Raw genomic sequence first — 15807 nt, forward strand, 5'->3', positions numbered from 1 at the left:
ATTATTGACATATAGTATACGGCACAACTCATAATGTACATTTGATGTGTTTTGACCTATGTATACATCTGTGAAATCATCAGCACCGTCAAGTTAGTGAACATCGACATCACTCTCAAAAATTTCCTTCTGCCTTTAGTAATTTCTCTCTCCCACTCCTCCCTCTCCCACCCCCCACACAGTAACCACTGATCTGCTTTCTGTCACTATAGATTAGCTTGCAGTTTAGAGTTCTATATAAACCATGCAGAATGCCAAAGCCTGAACGATAATGTTGGGGAGAGGAAGTGTGCTTGGAAGCTCTAGTAAATGAATGCACTCTCTTCCTCTGGCTTCTTCCGCTCAGTATAGTTATTTTGAGATTTGTTCATGTTGTGGTATGTGTTAATACCCTGTTTCCCCGAAAATAAGACAGTGTCTTATATTAATTTTTGCTCCCAAAGATGCGCTAGGTCTTATTTTCAGGGGATGTCTTATTTTTCCATGAAGAAGAATACGGTACACATTTATTGTTAAATGAAAATAAAGGAAATTTATTACCTGTATACGGAATGGTAGTACAGTAGTTGTCAACACAAACCAGACAAACTGTGAATCCTACAGTATCAAGAATTTACTCATTTATTCAATGACAATCATGTCATCATCTTCTGGAACATCATCATAACAATCCAATTCCTGAATTTCCTGGTGAATTTCTTGTTACTTCATTTCTTTCAGAATCAGTGGACTAAATCTCTCATGTTTAGCCTAGGGGGGGGCCTTATTTTCGGGGGATGCCTTATATTTCACTCAGAAGGAAACCTGTAAGTAGGTCTTATTTTCGGAGGATGTCTTATTTTCAGGGAAACAAAGTAGTTCATTCCTTTTTATTGCTTAGTGGTATTCCATGATTTGGATATACAGTTTATCTGCTCACTTGTTGATGGACATTGGGGCTGTTTTCAGTATTGTGCTATCACCAATGACGTTGCTAAGAAGATTTGAATACAAGCCTACAGGTGGACATGGGTTCCTTTTCTCTTGGGTAGACACTTAGAAATGGAATGGCAGGATCATATGGTAGGTGCGTGTTTAATTTTTAAAGAAACTGTCAAACCTTTCTAAAATGGTTGTACCATTTTATATTTTCCAGCAGCAGAAAAGGAGAGTTCTAATTTCTCCACATTCTCATCAACACTTGGTCTGGTCAGTCATTTTCATCTTGACCATTTTAATAGGTGTGTAGTGGTTTCTTATCGTGTTTTTCATTTGCTTATCTGTTTTCCCTAATGACTAATGATATTGACACACATTTTTTTGTGTGTGTGCTTATTTTCCATCTGTGCATCTACTTTGGTGAAATGTCTGTTAGCATTTTTGCCAATTTTTCCAGCTTTATTGAGATATAATTGACACATAACATTGTGGGAGTTTATGTGTAGGATGTGTTGATTTGATCCATTTATATATTGTAAAATGATTACCAGCATAATTAGTTATCATCTCCATCCTATCTCACAGTTACCATTTCTTTTTTTTGTAGTGAAAACATTGAAGATCTACTCTCTTAGCAACGTTCAGATATATGATGCAGTAGTCACCCCGTTATATATTAGATCCCCAAACTTTTTAATCTTATAACTGGAAGTTTGTACCCTTTGACCAATCTCCCCATTTCCCCTGACCTTTAAGCCCTGTAGCCACCACTCTGTTTCTCTGAGTTTGATTATTTTAGATTCCACATATAAGTAATAACATATGGCGTTTGCCTTTCTCTGCCTGACATTTCACTTAGCATAATGCCTTCAAGGTTCATCCAACTTATCACAAATGGCAGGATTTTCTTCTTGGTTATTTGGTTTTCCTCTCTCACCCCATTAAGGGTTTGTAGGGTGTTCCTCTTTTCCGCATCCAGCACAAAAAAGGAATGGTTCCGGTTCTTGAGTAGAGGAGCTGGGAGTTGAGAAAGAAAAGAAAGAAACAATACGCAGAAATAGAAACAAAGCTGGGAGCCGAGTGGGACACCGTCCTCTCTGTTGGAGAGACAGGGACCCAGAGCCAAGCAGCGTATTTATTTATTTTCCAAAACACAAGGGGGCTTTACCAAAAAGCTTTGGATCAAAGGAGCTTGGGTGAGCCCAGGTCCTATTCATTCCTTCATTCCCGCTGCTAGACTGGGCAAAGGTAAAAGTCAGTACTGACAATACTTCCACCTTCTTGGAGAATGTGTATCCAAGAGGCGGCTCTCCCTGTCGTCTCAGACTCAGCTGACAACAATTTTAAAAAAAATCTTTTTAAAAAAAATTTTATTGATTTTTTACAGAGAGGAAGGGAGAGGGATAGAGAGTTAGAAACATCGATGGAAGAGAAACATCCTGCACCCCCCCTCACACCAGATATGTGCCCGTCAGCTGACAACAATTTAAAGAATGCCCATATGCCTTCCAAGGGGGCCCTCTACAGGGTTCTTTATATATTCTGGATTCTCTATTAGATAAGTACTTTGCAATGACTTTCTCCCATTCTGTGGCTTGTCTTTTCATTTTCTTAAAAGGTATTTGATGCTATATATGTACTCATTAAGTAAATTACACTGTTTCCTGGAATAACAACCATTCGTAAATAAGTTAAGGGACAGCTTCTCATATGAAGCAAACAGTTGAGCTGGAGGGAGTCCAAGGACCCCACCCATTTTGAAGATTCTATGTGCTATGGGCATCAGTCGTAGTTTTTCTACAAAAGGAATTGAGTTTATCATTATGGCTGAGGACCCTGTTTTTATTTGAAGTGTCCAATGAAAAGACTACATATTCCAGCTTCCCTTGCAGCTTGGTGTAGCCATGTGACTACATTCTAGCCTGTGAAATGTACATTAGGATTGTTGGGAGGAATTTGCATGAGGCTCCTTTATTTTTAATTTTTAAAATATTTTATTATTACTATTTTTTTGCTTAGTGGTATTCTCCAGAATACCAGAGATAGAGTTACAAACATAGATGATAGGGAAACATTCATCAGCTGCCTCCTGCACACCCTCTACCTGAGATGTGCCTGCAACCAAGGTACATGTCCTTGACTAGAATTGAACCTGGGACCCTTGAGTCCCCAGGCCGATACTCTATCCACTGAGCCAAACCAGTTAGGGCTGCATGAAGCTCCTTTAAAGAGGGGCAGCTAACTGGTATAAGTCCTTTGATTTTGGTTTTCCATGCTCCTCTTGCTTCCTGCCTGGGCTGTGGACAAGGTGGCTGGAGCTTCAGCAGCTATGTTTGAACCATGAAGCACCCTCAAATTGTCATGTGGAAAGGTGAAATAGATAAAAGAAGCTGGGTCCTTGATGACTGCAGAGCTCCACAGATTTCTTCTATATAAGAGAAAACACCGTGTGTGTGTGTGTGTGTGTGTGTGTGTGTGTGTGTTTAAATCCATATTATTTCTGGTATTTGTTACCAACAATCAAATGCAATTCCTAAAGGAATTTGGTTAATATGGCAATGGGTCGATGAGAAGTCTGCTCTACTGCACGTATATTTGTATCATTGAGGTTATAGCGTTAGAATATTTTTTTATCCCTGCTCTTCATATTTATCTTTTCTACTGTTTTGCACATCACCACAACCATCTTTACATTTACTGTCCTCCTCCTTTTCATATTGTGAATAATAATTATTTTCATTATTGTAACAATCTTTGAGAGGGTTTGCTTCTTGTCGATGGAGGATTGTTTGTGTGTAAAATGTATTTCTCTTGTTAAATATTCTATGGGGGAGGGGGGGATAAAGGAAAGGGAATCTGAGGGAGGTTTTGTCCTGGATAATCATCTGTGGAAGTGGGTGGAGTTTTTGGTACTGCAGTTTCAGTGTTCATTGGGTAGAACCCAGGTCAATCATTTCTGTCCTGCAAATAGCCAGCATTGTCCCCACTCGGGGAAGGCCTCCAGGTATGTAAGTGAAACAACAGGAATGGATTTCAGTTTTCTGTCAAGGTATGGGTTTCAGTTTTCTGTTGGGGCAGGTCCAAGTCAGCAGTGCCTATACAGAAAGGTGATGTAAGAAATAAGACATGCTTGAAGGTTTTGAGTAGGGAAGTAGCATGGTTTGTATAGGAAGCATTGGGAATGGGGTAACAGGGACTCAAGGGTGGGTCGGGCACTTAGGAGCCTCTCATGGTGGTCCAGGCATGAGGCAATGAAGGTCATGCGTTACATGGATCATGTACTAAGCAGTTAAGCATTCATTAACTACTTAAGAGGGGATGCACCATAAATAATAAATAGATAATTAAGTCATTTGAGGAAATGCCTGTGTGAGAAAAAAATAGAGAGGAAGCAGGGAGAAGCTGGGTGAGCCATCAGATCTCAATGCCGGTGTAACCCTGAGTGAAAGAGAAGGGGAAGAAAGGAAGGATTTTGGTGGAAGCGTTTTAGACAGCAGTACAATTCTAAGGAAAGGTTGGTAATGCCTTTGGGGTGTCCTCAAGCCCAAGCCACAGTTGCTGGTCAGAAGAGTCTCACATCCCCGAGGAAGGGTGTACCTTAATATTTCTGCCCTTCCTGGTCACTGGCTGGAAGCATCTATGGGAAGCATGGCATTGGGGCGAACACCGGGATGGATTTGAGAATTCCAGAGCTGGGGTCCCTGGTCAGTTATGCTCCTCGTGGTAGAAGATCTAAGGGGAAGACCACTGGGGTGGGGATTTGAGGAAGGTGACTGCTATTGTCCCAGGGCCGTCATTGCAAATAACAGATGCTGACTTGGACTGACTCAAACCATGAGCTTCACTGTGTCAGATCAGAGGAAGTTGAAGCATGGGTGAATGTCAGGGTTGGTTGAGTCAGAGCTCTAAGATAAGGTCAAGGTTGGGGTACTTTTCATCTCCCTACTCTGCCATCTGTGGGTTGGATTTCTTCTGGACTGGCAGTGACATGGAATCACAACCAGATACAACAATATATAAAGAAACAACAGCCTCTCTCTCTTGTGTTTCTTTCTCAGGAGCAAGGAAAGCTTTCTCTGAGGGGTCTCTGCAGATTTCCCACAATGCTTCGTTGGCCAGAAGTGGTTCACGTGGCCACTATTGACCCAATCGCTGGCCCGGTGGATGAACCTCTGTGGTTGGGTTCTATCAGAGGATGGGAGCCCTAACTGTACATTAGAACCACCCGGAAAGCCATTAGAAGTACACATGCCTGACCTTCCCACTCAGAGTTTCTGTATTATTTGGTCTGCGGGGAGGGGTGTGGGGTGTATGGGACTGGCATCTGTGGTTTAAAACCTCCTTAAGTGATGTTCAGGTACAGCCAACGAAGAGAACCACTGCCATGTTGGAGTAGAACAGATGCTGGGGACTCAGCCATATGTCTATTACTGTCACTCACTGGTTTTGCGTGGTATTGGCGAGCCACTGCACCTCTCGGAGTATTGGTTTTCTCGTCTGTAAATGGGGGCTGGCAATGGCTCCCTCCTGCACTTTCTGGGGAGACTGAATGAGCTCTTGGATGCCTGTAGACATTGTAAACTGTAACTCACTGACACCTGAGGGATAGTCACTCATCATCCTTCAATTTGGAGGGAAATGTTAGCTTCTGTGCTGCGAGGAGCCGCCTGGGAGAGATTTCTCAAGCACAGCTTCACGCCATTAAAATAAAAAAAATGAAGGAGAGGGAAAACGACAGACCAGGAAGCCACAGGCGATGGCAGCAGGCGTTTTCTCCTTCTTGCGTGACGTGGGTTTGAATGTGCTGCTAATATGAATGGTTTACGCAGATGAGTTGGAGGGCTCTTCCCCCTGCCGCCTTCCTCCGGGAGAGGCTGGGAGGGAGCCAGGCACGTGCGTTCAGCATCTCCTCCTTGTCCTCCTGCACTGTTGGGGGCTAGTGGATGCTCTCCCACTGACTTCAGGGAAGATGGCCCGATAAGGTGGTCGTTCCTCCGTGTTCCAGGACACACCTGGCTGCGTGGCTTCTTGGCTGGTGCTACTTGAGTGAGCATTGGCTGGTGCTGCCAATAGTACTGAGGGAACAAGGAGGGCCACCGGCTGGGGTGGGGTTGGGTTGTGAGGTCATGGCAAGGCAGTCTGTTGCCTTTGGGTACCCCTGTGTCCACAGGGACCAGAGGCATCATGGCTGGGAGGGTGCCCTCGGTTAGTTCTGCGGCCTTGGAGCCTGGAGAAGGGGCAGATGGAGGCCAAGTAAAGACTACCCACCATCAGCTCCAGCCTCTCTTCCTCCCACTTCTTCTCTCTTTTTCTTCTTCCTTCATAAAATATGTGTTGAGCACTACCCAGGGCCCTGGGGATGTGGTGGCTGCCCTACTTGGGCTGTCCTTCGGGCAGGAGGTGCTGGGGATGCAGAGCTAAAAAGACATGTCTGCCCTCAGGTTGCTCCCAGTATGGGAAAGGGACCCTTATCATCACTGCAGGGCCAGGGCTATACAAAAGGTTGTTGTGCCTCGGAGAAGGAAGATCTAGCCTGCCCTGGGCATGGGGATGACCTCAGGAAGATTCCTCTGAGTGAGCAATCAAGGTGAGGTAGGAGTTTTGAGTGACCAGTGTGGGGGGAGGGCATTCCAGGCAGAGGAGCCGTGTTCAGAGAGTTGTGGACACGTGCGATGTGGCCATGTCCCGGGTCAGATGTGGCTCATAGGCATGGAGTGTTGGAACGTGGGGTCGGAGGTGAGGCCAGATACGTGGGCTAAGACCAGTTCGCAGAAGACTTGGAATGCTCCTCAGAGGACAGCTGAGCCGGGCAGTGACCCGGCCAGATTTGTCGGGCAGACAGGTCAGCCTGGCTGCCCTGGGGAAGAGGAACGGCAGGCCAAAGGCTGTTGGAGGAATGTCCAAATTGGGCTGAGACTGGCGGCCTGAACTCTGGGGGTAGATTTGAGAAGGACGCAATGACTGCTGAGATGCGGGAATCCAGGCTGACACCGGACCTCTGGCCTGGCGTGTAGCACTCCAGGCATAAAGCAGGTCGTGGAACCTCGGGGTGATGCTGTGTTGGGTGATGTCAGGATGAGGACTGAGAAGCAGAGCCCCCCAGCTGAGAGCAGGCTGGGTTATCCTTGGTTTCCCACCAGGCCTTGGAGGAAAGGGGGTGAGAAGGAGAGTCTGCTGCTCCAGACAGTGCAGGAATTCCCGATTGCCTCTCCCCAGGGGCTCCATCTCCACATCCTTGATTCAGGGCGCTCCTGGTTCAGAGCTAAGGGTCCAGGAGTCCAGTGCCTCCATTGTACAGATGTGAGAACTGTGGTCCACAGAGGAAAATGACTTGCCCAAGGTCACATAGAACATTATGGAGGTGGTAATGTTCTATGACTAGTAACAATAGACACCCCTCTTTCCCCCCCAAAGCTAATGTAGCCCAACTCCCTTAATTTGCGCTGAGTAAATTTGTTTGAGCAGGGCTGAGGCTGAGAGGGGTGGGGCATTTGTTTTTAGACAGAGAGGTGGTGCCCCGGGGAGAAATTCCGGCTTCTATTTGCCTATCCCAGCCGCATCAACCCACTTCCTGGAGCCCTAACCACCACCCTCCCATAATCCCCAGGAGGAACGAATTTAGGCAGACATTGAAAGAAACTGCCCTTCCTGAGTCTCCCCAAACCCAAACAGGCTCCCACAGAGCTCCCCACGCCTCGGCGGAGTTTGACCACAAGCCACAGGGCCTGCCTGGAACCCAGGAGCCCTGACTCCAGGGAAGGCGTTGTCCCCTGAACTTGATGTTGAGGAGTCCACCCTGTGCCTTGCTGGGGTCTCTGGTAGCGTGGCTGACCCTGGGCTCCAGTAGCTGGAGTGAGCAAAGACGGGAGGAAGTCATCCGGAAGGGTGTGGCGTTGATAGGGACCAGCCTGAGGTGTGTCACAGGAGAGACGGGAAAGGAGGGTGGGAGCCAGGGACGGGGAGCGGGGACAGCTGCAGGGAGGACAGTGGGTTTTCTGTCACTGCTGTCACCCTGTGGTGGCTGCCCTACTTGGGCTGTTTTTTGGGCAGGAGGACCACAGGCCCAACAGCCATCTTCCGTCGGCCACACCTGAATTCTGGCTCCAGAGTGAGAGGAGGCCATGGCTGAGCCAGCCATAGGCTCATGGTCCTTCCCCCAACCCCACCCATCCATGTGTGAGTGGGGCTTCCTAATGAAGTGATATGTGATGTCTGGGGTTGGGGTCAGGGACTCAGTCCGGGCCTAGGCAGGGGACACAGTCCTTCCATCTGCTCAGTGGTCATGAAAGCCACTGGCTTCTCCGAAGACTCCCTGAATGGATGGACCCCAGTATCAGGGAGCCTACCTTCGACTCTGCAGCCAGCACAGCCAGTGTTTGCTGTGCTGCAGGGCCTGGGCCCTGGTGGTGGCCACAGAGCTGGCCTAGTTCAGTGGCAGGACAGTCACTCACTTTTGCTCTGTGAGAACAGAAGCAGAGTGACCCCCTGTCCCCGGCTCCTAAAAAGGAGCTGCCATCCCTTTTATTTTTTCAGAGTTTTTCTAGGTTTGGGTCTCAGGGTCTGTGGTAGCCGGCACCCCATTGCCCCATCCCCCTTGCCCTTTGGATCCGTGCATGGTGGCAAGCTCTGGCTCCCGGAGCTTGGATGACGCCAGGGCCTCTGTATCGAGTTCAGGACTGTGTCCCACCAACAGCACTACCATGGGCAACGTGGCACTTCCTGTGTCCCACACTGGCTGAGCACACTCCAAGGGTGAACTCACTCCATGCCCCGCAGCCTTATGAAGTAGGCACTGAACCATCAACCCCATTTATCAGAAGAGGAAGGAGACATCAACTAGGTGTCAGAACCGGGATTTGAACCCAAGCACCCAAGCGTTGACTCCAGAGCCTGCTCTTAACCACCACCAACACCTTGTGTAGATACACTCTAAAGGAGTGATGCATAGATTGTGGGATCACGGAGGTGTGGCTGCCAATGGCCTTAGGGCCTGGCCCTATAGGGGACTACACCCTCACTCTCTTGGGTCCCCCAATGCCCAATGTCTGAGTGCTGGAGTGAGAGGCCCCAGTGGGCAGGGAGCAGGGCCAAGGAGCAGAGGTGGGGGCCAGGGCGCTGGCCCTGGGCTCTGCCATCCCTCAGTAAGCCAGACCTGGGAGGAGAAGGAAGCAGGAGAGCCCCAAGCAGCCGACTTCTCAGAGGTGGGAATGGGGCTGAGGGGGAGCCTCCCAGCCTGGGGATGGTTTCAGCTGGCTGGGGTCTGGGCACCAGAAGGGGTGGGCACCAGGAGTCCTGGCTAAGCCATGAAGCCTCTCTCTCTCTCTCTCTCTCTCTCTCTCTCTCTCTCTCTCTCTCTCTCTCTCTCTCTCTCTCACATACACACACACACACACACACACACAGATGGATGGAAGGGGGTTGGGGGAAGGTGGTCTCTGCCTGCAGAGGAGGGATTTAACTTGCTCTCAGCTTTTCTCATAATCCTGGCAGCCCCAGCAGGATCGGTGGAGTGTGTTTGCTCGTCTCCTATGGATGATGGACGATGGGTGAGGCTCATGTCCTGCTCCGGCACTGGTGTCCTGTCCCCTGCATCTCCTCAGCTCCCCCAAAATACCTCATTGTCCACCCTGCCTGACCCTCCTCAGCAAGGTTATCCTTTAGGCCATTTATCACTTGTGACTGTTGAGACAAAGGCTGGCTTCGTGTTTACAATTCAGTCTACCCCAAACAAAACCAGAGGAGCACTAACCAGGTGACCAGGGGCGATGTTTGATCTGCTTCCTTGGGAGAACCTGCTGTTATGTAACCAGCACTCTGGAATGGCATTTGCATAAAGGCACACACGCGGTCATACATGCAAAGCCTGGAACAGCGGCTGGTGCCGGGTACGCCGTGCTGAGCAGATGGCGCTGGCAGGACAATGAGATGGTCATTATCTTGTAAAGCTGGCCCTCCCTCTCTTCTCCTTGGTGCAGCATTTATACTCATATCCTGGGTCCTAAGCCACTCCTCCCTGGGGTTGGGGCAGGGATCTTAGCTCCTCTGGGTTCTCCCTGGGTCCCCTAGTTCTCTGGGTTTCTGGATTACTATTATTATTATTTTTTAAAATATATATTTTATTGATTTTTTTTTTACAGAGAGGAAGAGAGAGAGATAGAGAGTTAGAAACATCGATGAGAGAGAAACATCGATCAGCTGCCTCCTGCACACCCCCCTACTGGGGATGTGCCCGCAACCACTGTGCATGCCCTTGACCGGAATGGAACCTGGGACCCTTCAGTCCACAGGCCGATGCTCTATCCACTGAGCCAAACTGGTTTCGGCTGGATTACTATTATTGTGTAGCCAAGCCCTGGACCTCAGAGAAGCTCAGGAGCTTGCCCAGTCATGTGAAAGTAGAGCTCGCTTGTCTGACCTCAAGACCAGAGCTCCCAAGCTGCATGAGGATGGAGTGGCCACCTCCATCCGCCCTTCTTGGCCGGAGGCATAGATCTTATCACAGGCAAATGTTTGCTTCCAGCTGGGGGCTCTGTGGGTGTGGGCTCCATCTGGCGCACTCTGTCCTCGGAATCGAAACCTGGTTTCTTCCTCGTCCTGTCCTTTCTGCCTGGCGTGGCTGGTGACCGCTGTGTAGTCCAGACCATCCAGGATGGCCCTGAGGCCCAGCCCTGGGGAGCAGGAGTAGGTGTGTTTGTGTCTTAGGGCTGGGGAGCAGGAGTAGGTGTGTTTGTGTCTTAGGGCTGCTTGGCGCCGGGCCTTCAGCCTGGGAGGGGTGCCCAACGCCGGGCTGTTTTCTCGGATTCCCTTTCGGTCCCCGCCCCCGCCTCTGCACCTGTTGTGTTCCCATCATCCCAGGCAGCTGGCAGCTGTCATTGCTGGGGCACCTGTCCCAGCCCCAGTGGACGCCCTATGGGCTCCCAGGCTCCGGTTTCCCTGGCACGCAGCGCATGCTCTGTGTCTGTGTCTTTGTCCTCCTCTCCATGCACATCTCTTTCTCTCTTTCAGACTCTGGGCAGCAGTCTCCACACTTATCCTGGTTCGGGGCATGAGAGGAAGCTTGGGAGGGGTGGGCTCCCTGCTCTCCATTTGCCAATACCAGTCTGATAGGGCAGGGGGGATGGCCCTGGCACGTCAGCCTTAGGCCCCATGTGCCAGGTGACTCATCAGCTCAGTCAAATTAGCCCTTGTTCTTGATGAAAAAGACTTGACAACAGCCAGGAGCCCTCTCCCAGCTCCTGCCCAGCAGGGCTGCCTCCCTTCCTGCCCCCTTCCCCCCGTCCCCACCCCATATGGATGGCTCCAGAGACCAGTCCCCTCTGCCCACCTATAAAGAGAAGTTATCCCCTCTCCTTGTCCAGTCTTCTCTTCCATGCCTTCCGATGCGCTGAAGTCATTAAATGGAGTTCAGGTCCTTCTTATCCTCTACCCATAATGCAACCACGGGAAAGTTACAATTACTAGGCCTCCTTTGTTATATCTGTAAAATGGGTACAATACTTCTTGGCTGCCTGAAGGACCCAGTGCTCTCTTTTGGCTCATTTCCCTCAGAGGTCTTGGGGTCTCTGAATCCGGTGGTTTCTGTTGTCTCGTGAACTGGTCTTGGGTTCTGCTATGCCGCGGCTGGGCCTGCTCTAGGCTAAGCTCTAAGAGGGCAGGCTCATCCCAGAGCTGAAGGTGCTGGGCCTTGGGGGACAGGGGTAAGAAAGGACTTGGTGAGGAGAGCGTTGAGCTGAGCAGCCCACCACGGAGACCAAGATGGTCCGAAACAGGTTTGGCTCAATGGATAGAGCGTCGGCTTGGGGACTGAAAGGTCCCGGGTTTGATTCCGGTCAAGGGCATGTACCTTGGTTGCGGGCACATCCCCAGTAGGGAGTGTGCAAGAGACAGCTGATGGATGACTCTTTCTCATCGATGTTTCTAACTCTCTATCTCTCTCCCTTCCTCTCTGTAAAAAATCAATAAAATATATTAAATAAATAAATAAATAAAAGGAGAGGGGGTGGGAGACGGGGGGTGGCAGGAAGAAGTGAGAGCCTTGGTCCTGGGAGGGTCTTGGAAGCTGAATGGGTTCAGGGAGCCAAGGGGGCAGAGTTCCCTGGATGGGACCAGGGAGCAGATGCAGCTGGGGGGCTAGCCAGAAAGGGGGGTTTCTTTCTGAGGCCTGAGACCAAGTGCTCCCCAGGGGCACAGCCTGCTTTCTGCCTGCTAGGCTTTGAGGTATTACAGTCCCCACCCAGCTCCAGGACAGTCTGCTTTCTGCGAGATTGCCAGGACGGGCCACCTCTTTGTGGACAGGAAATGAAGTCTTGTGCCTGGCCACAGCCTCCTCTGCTTTCACTTAAGCTCCGTTCTGGGATGTCACCTTCTGTCCCTTGGCTCTGCCTTTCCATAGAACCCTTCTAATTCCCTAAATGGAAGGTCCATCATCCCTTTGTCTTCTCTTCCCCAAGCAAGAAGGCCCCTGCCCTTTGACCTTTTCTGTCTAGACTGTGGGTTTTAATGCCAGACAGGTCTGGGATTGAACTCTGGCTGGTCTTGCCTTCATTGTAATCTCCCTGAGCCCCAGTTCTGTAACCCGCAGGGTGGGGATGATTATAATCCTGCAGGGATATTGGGGGGTTGAGCGAGATTAGTGTGTGAGATACCTAGCAGCGTGCCTGGTGCATACGTAAGCGTTCCAACATTTACAGCTTCTGCTGTAGGCTTCCTTATTGAGTCTCCGTTCCTCTGTCACACCGTTCCCATCCTGTCTCATCCCCTTTCCTATCCTTTCATTCTCCCTTCCCACAGAACGGAACACTGAAACGATTCAACCAGAGCCACAGGCGTCTCAGCGCGGCTCCTGCTTGGCTTCTGAAGGGTGGGAAGTTGGGTCTTGCTCACCAGGAGGGCCAGAGTTGGCACTCAGTGACTGCTGAATGAACGAATGAATGAACGATGTAGGTCCGTGGTGCTCTCACCCCTTTCAGTAACAGAATTCTTCGGCCAAATGAAACTTTTATGTGGTGCCTCAATAAAAACAGAGAAGGGGTGCAGCAGTGCTGGCCGCCACATCCTCTGTAGAGGCCTGGCTACTGCTCTGGGGAGTGGAGGGGGGGACCCCTCAGACACAGAGCACTGCCACTTCCTATTTAAATGGGGGGAAGTGGCTTGCGGAAAACAGGACCTAAGGAAGCCTGCGGGTAAACCCCTGCAGACAGTGGTGGGGTGAAGGCCCAGGGGCTTCCCGGGCTGCGCCCAATCCTCTACTCCATCCTCACTCACGTGGCCAGAGCGAGGCCGCCCCCACCTGAGGACTGCGTTTGCTGAGGCCTCACCCTGCCCCCGTCCCTGCTTGGTTACTTCCCTCTGGTCCTGTTTCTGGAAATTTCCGTGCTATCAGTTCCATCGGTGAGGTATTTTCTGAGCACCTGCTCTGTGCGGGCATGACGCTCGGCCTGGGGAGAGTGTGGGCAAGTCAGTACAGACCCGGCCCTGCGGGGGCCGCTTCTTTCTCCCCTGGTGCCTTCTGCCTCCTCCCATGCATGCATGCTGCACACCAGAAGGCATGGTGACCTTTCAGAAGTGCCGTCCGCTCTTGTTGCCCTTCCTGCCGAAACCTGTCCGGGGTTCCCTATGACTCTCAGAAAAGAAGGCCAGGTTCCTCTCCCCGCTCTTTGAGGCCCACCTGGGGTGTCTCCGCCCACCTCGGTGGGCCGTCAGAACATTTCCCAGGACCCGCCCACGCTCCCTGCGGCAGCCATTCGGGCCTTGCTTCGCGGAGGCGGAGGCGTGGGGCTCCCTGCAGTCCCCGGGGCCTTTGCCGGTGTTGTGCTCACTGCCTGGAGTCTTCTTTCCTCACCCGATCTGCAGGGCCACGCACCTGCCTAGCTTCTCAGTGCTCAGGAAAGCCTGCCCCGAGCCCCCCGGAACCTTGCTCTTTTGTTTCGGACCCCTTTCCTAGGATCGGGATGATATTCTACCTGATAGACGTCTATTCCGTCAGGACTCTGAGTCTGTCTGTTGTTGATCCTCATTGCCTCCCCCGCGTGTAGCTCTGTGTTCGGCGCATGGTGGGTGCTCAGGAAACATTGGCCAACTTGAATTGTTGAGATGTACCAGGGCAAACGGACGATGCCACAGCCAGGGTGCAGGAGGATGAGAGGTTGGGAGAGGCATAGCTTGGGCTCGGAGGAGAGATGAGCCCTGGGGAGGCTTCCTGGAAGAGGTGTTACCAGTGGCTGGGCCTCGGGAAGGCCAGGCCGGCCACTGGAGGGGATGGTGGGCAAGGGCCCCGCCTGGGGCATCCGAAGTCAGGGGGGTTGACTGTATTGAACAGCCTCCAGAGCAGCCTCTTTCACCCGCTTCCTCATCTGTAGAATGGGCACAAAATGTAACCCATCTCTTAGGGTTACCGTGAGGATTGTGCGCGTTAATATGTGCAGTGTGCTTAGAACTGCCTGCACATGGTGAGGCCTGGTGTTTGCTGTTATTGTGATTATTTACCGCACAAAAGGAGTCTGCGTTGTTTCCTCTCGGTCAGATTCTGACTTAATCTCCCTCCCCCAGAGGAAGAGGATCATGGAGCATGTGTGTGCATGGACATGTGACTGTGAGCAGTCATGAGCCAGCATGTGACTATAGAAAGGGGGGGAACCTTGTGTGTCCTGGCTCTTCCCAGGAAGAGAGAGGTCTGGGGGGTGGTCTGGGGGTGGGGAGTTAGCATGCTGGGCTTGTGGACGCTCCCACCTGGAGCCTGCCCAGCCCTCTGGCTGATGACCCTAGATCGTCTCCTCCTCTCCCCTTCCCCTTCCCTCTCCCTTCTCCTCTTCTCTCTCAGACCAGGCCTGAGCGGCAGCAGGGTCCCACACAGAGGGCTCAAAGCCCAGCACAACCCCTCACAGTGTCCAGGCCTCTGAGTCCCATCTGATAGGGGGCAGCCCCCGTCTTTCCCACGGCTCCTTCTTAGCTCTCCCCCCTCTGCCCACCCGTTCTTTCCCTTGGAATCCAGATTCCTAACCCCGAGGACAGAGACTGGGGGCTGGCCAGGGCCTGGGAACGGAGCTGTTCTGCTTTCCTGGGAGAAGCCCCTGTCCTGCAGAGAGCCTGTGACTGTGATCTTGTCCACGGCCCTGGGCTTGGGGCCTGCCTCTGACCTGCTGGGTAAACCTCAGGCACGTTCCTGAGCCTCACAGAGCACCCAGTTTCTTTTCTGTGAAATGGCTGGAGCAGCAGTCTCTGCTACCGGCGTGGTAAAGCAGAGCGTGCACACAGTGCCGGGTGCCCAGTGAGCTCACAGTGCGCTGTGGCTCCTCTTTCGGTGGCGCCCTGGGCTCCCTGTAGGCCTGCCCGGAGGTAGAGGGGCCTGCCTTCCCACTGCCCTCCGCCCTTTCTGTCCGCACCCTTCACTGGCTCCGAGTTTTCCAGCTCAGGATTTCTCCAGAGGCTGCATGATCTGGGGGGATGTGCATAGGTGGGGTGTGTTCATTGTGAGGTGTGGATGTGTCGGGTGTGTGTGTGTCTGGTGAGCAGTAGGAGGCTAAGTGTGCACAAGTGTGAGTGCTAGTGAGTGCTTGTGAGCCTGTGTCTGTGTGTATGCATGTGACGTGGTGTAGATGGGTAGTGTGGTCTGTATATGTTGGTGTGTGTTTTTGTATGCTTATGATCAAAGCAACAGTTTGCTGTGGGGGTAAAAGTGTGGGTTCTGGTGCCTGACTGCCACCTTCTAGGTAGGTCACGTCTTTATGTTGGTGTTTTTGTCTTTAAATTAATACTAATAACATTGATAATAACAATAATACTGACCTCATCATTCAGCCCGTGGGGACCAGAGTAGTTAATACTCCTAAAGCAGCTGGGACAGAGCCTGGGAGAAGATAGAAGTGGGCAGGTTTTTGTTTTTAAGCTCCA

At 51.2% G+C, this 15807-nt stretch overlaps 1 protein-coding gene across 2 annotated transcripts in view; it reads left to right on the forward strand.

The window, feature by feature from the left end:
* NEURL1 (neuralized E3 ubiquitin protein ligase 1) overlaps nt 1-15807 on the forward strand; it is a 71442-nt gene that overhangs the window by 20191 nt on the left and 35444 nt on the right. The window lies entirely within an intron of this gene.

The sequence above is a fragment of the Pipistrellus kuhlii genome, unplaced genomic scaffold, assembly GCF_014108245.1.
Source record: "Pipistrellus kuhlii isolate mPipKuh1 unplaced genomic scaffold, mPipKuh1.p scaffold_m20_p_15, whole genome shotgun sequence".
In the NCBI taxonomy this organism is placed as follows: Eukaryota; Metazoa; Chordata; class Mammalia; order Chiroptera; family Vespertilionidae; genus Pipistrellus; species Pipistrellus kuhlii.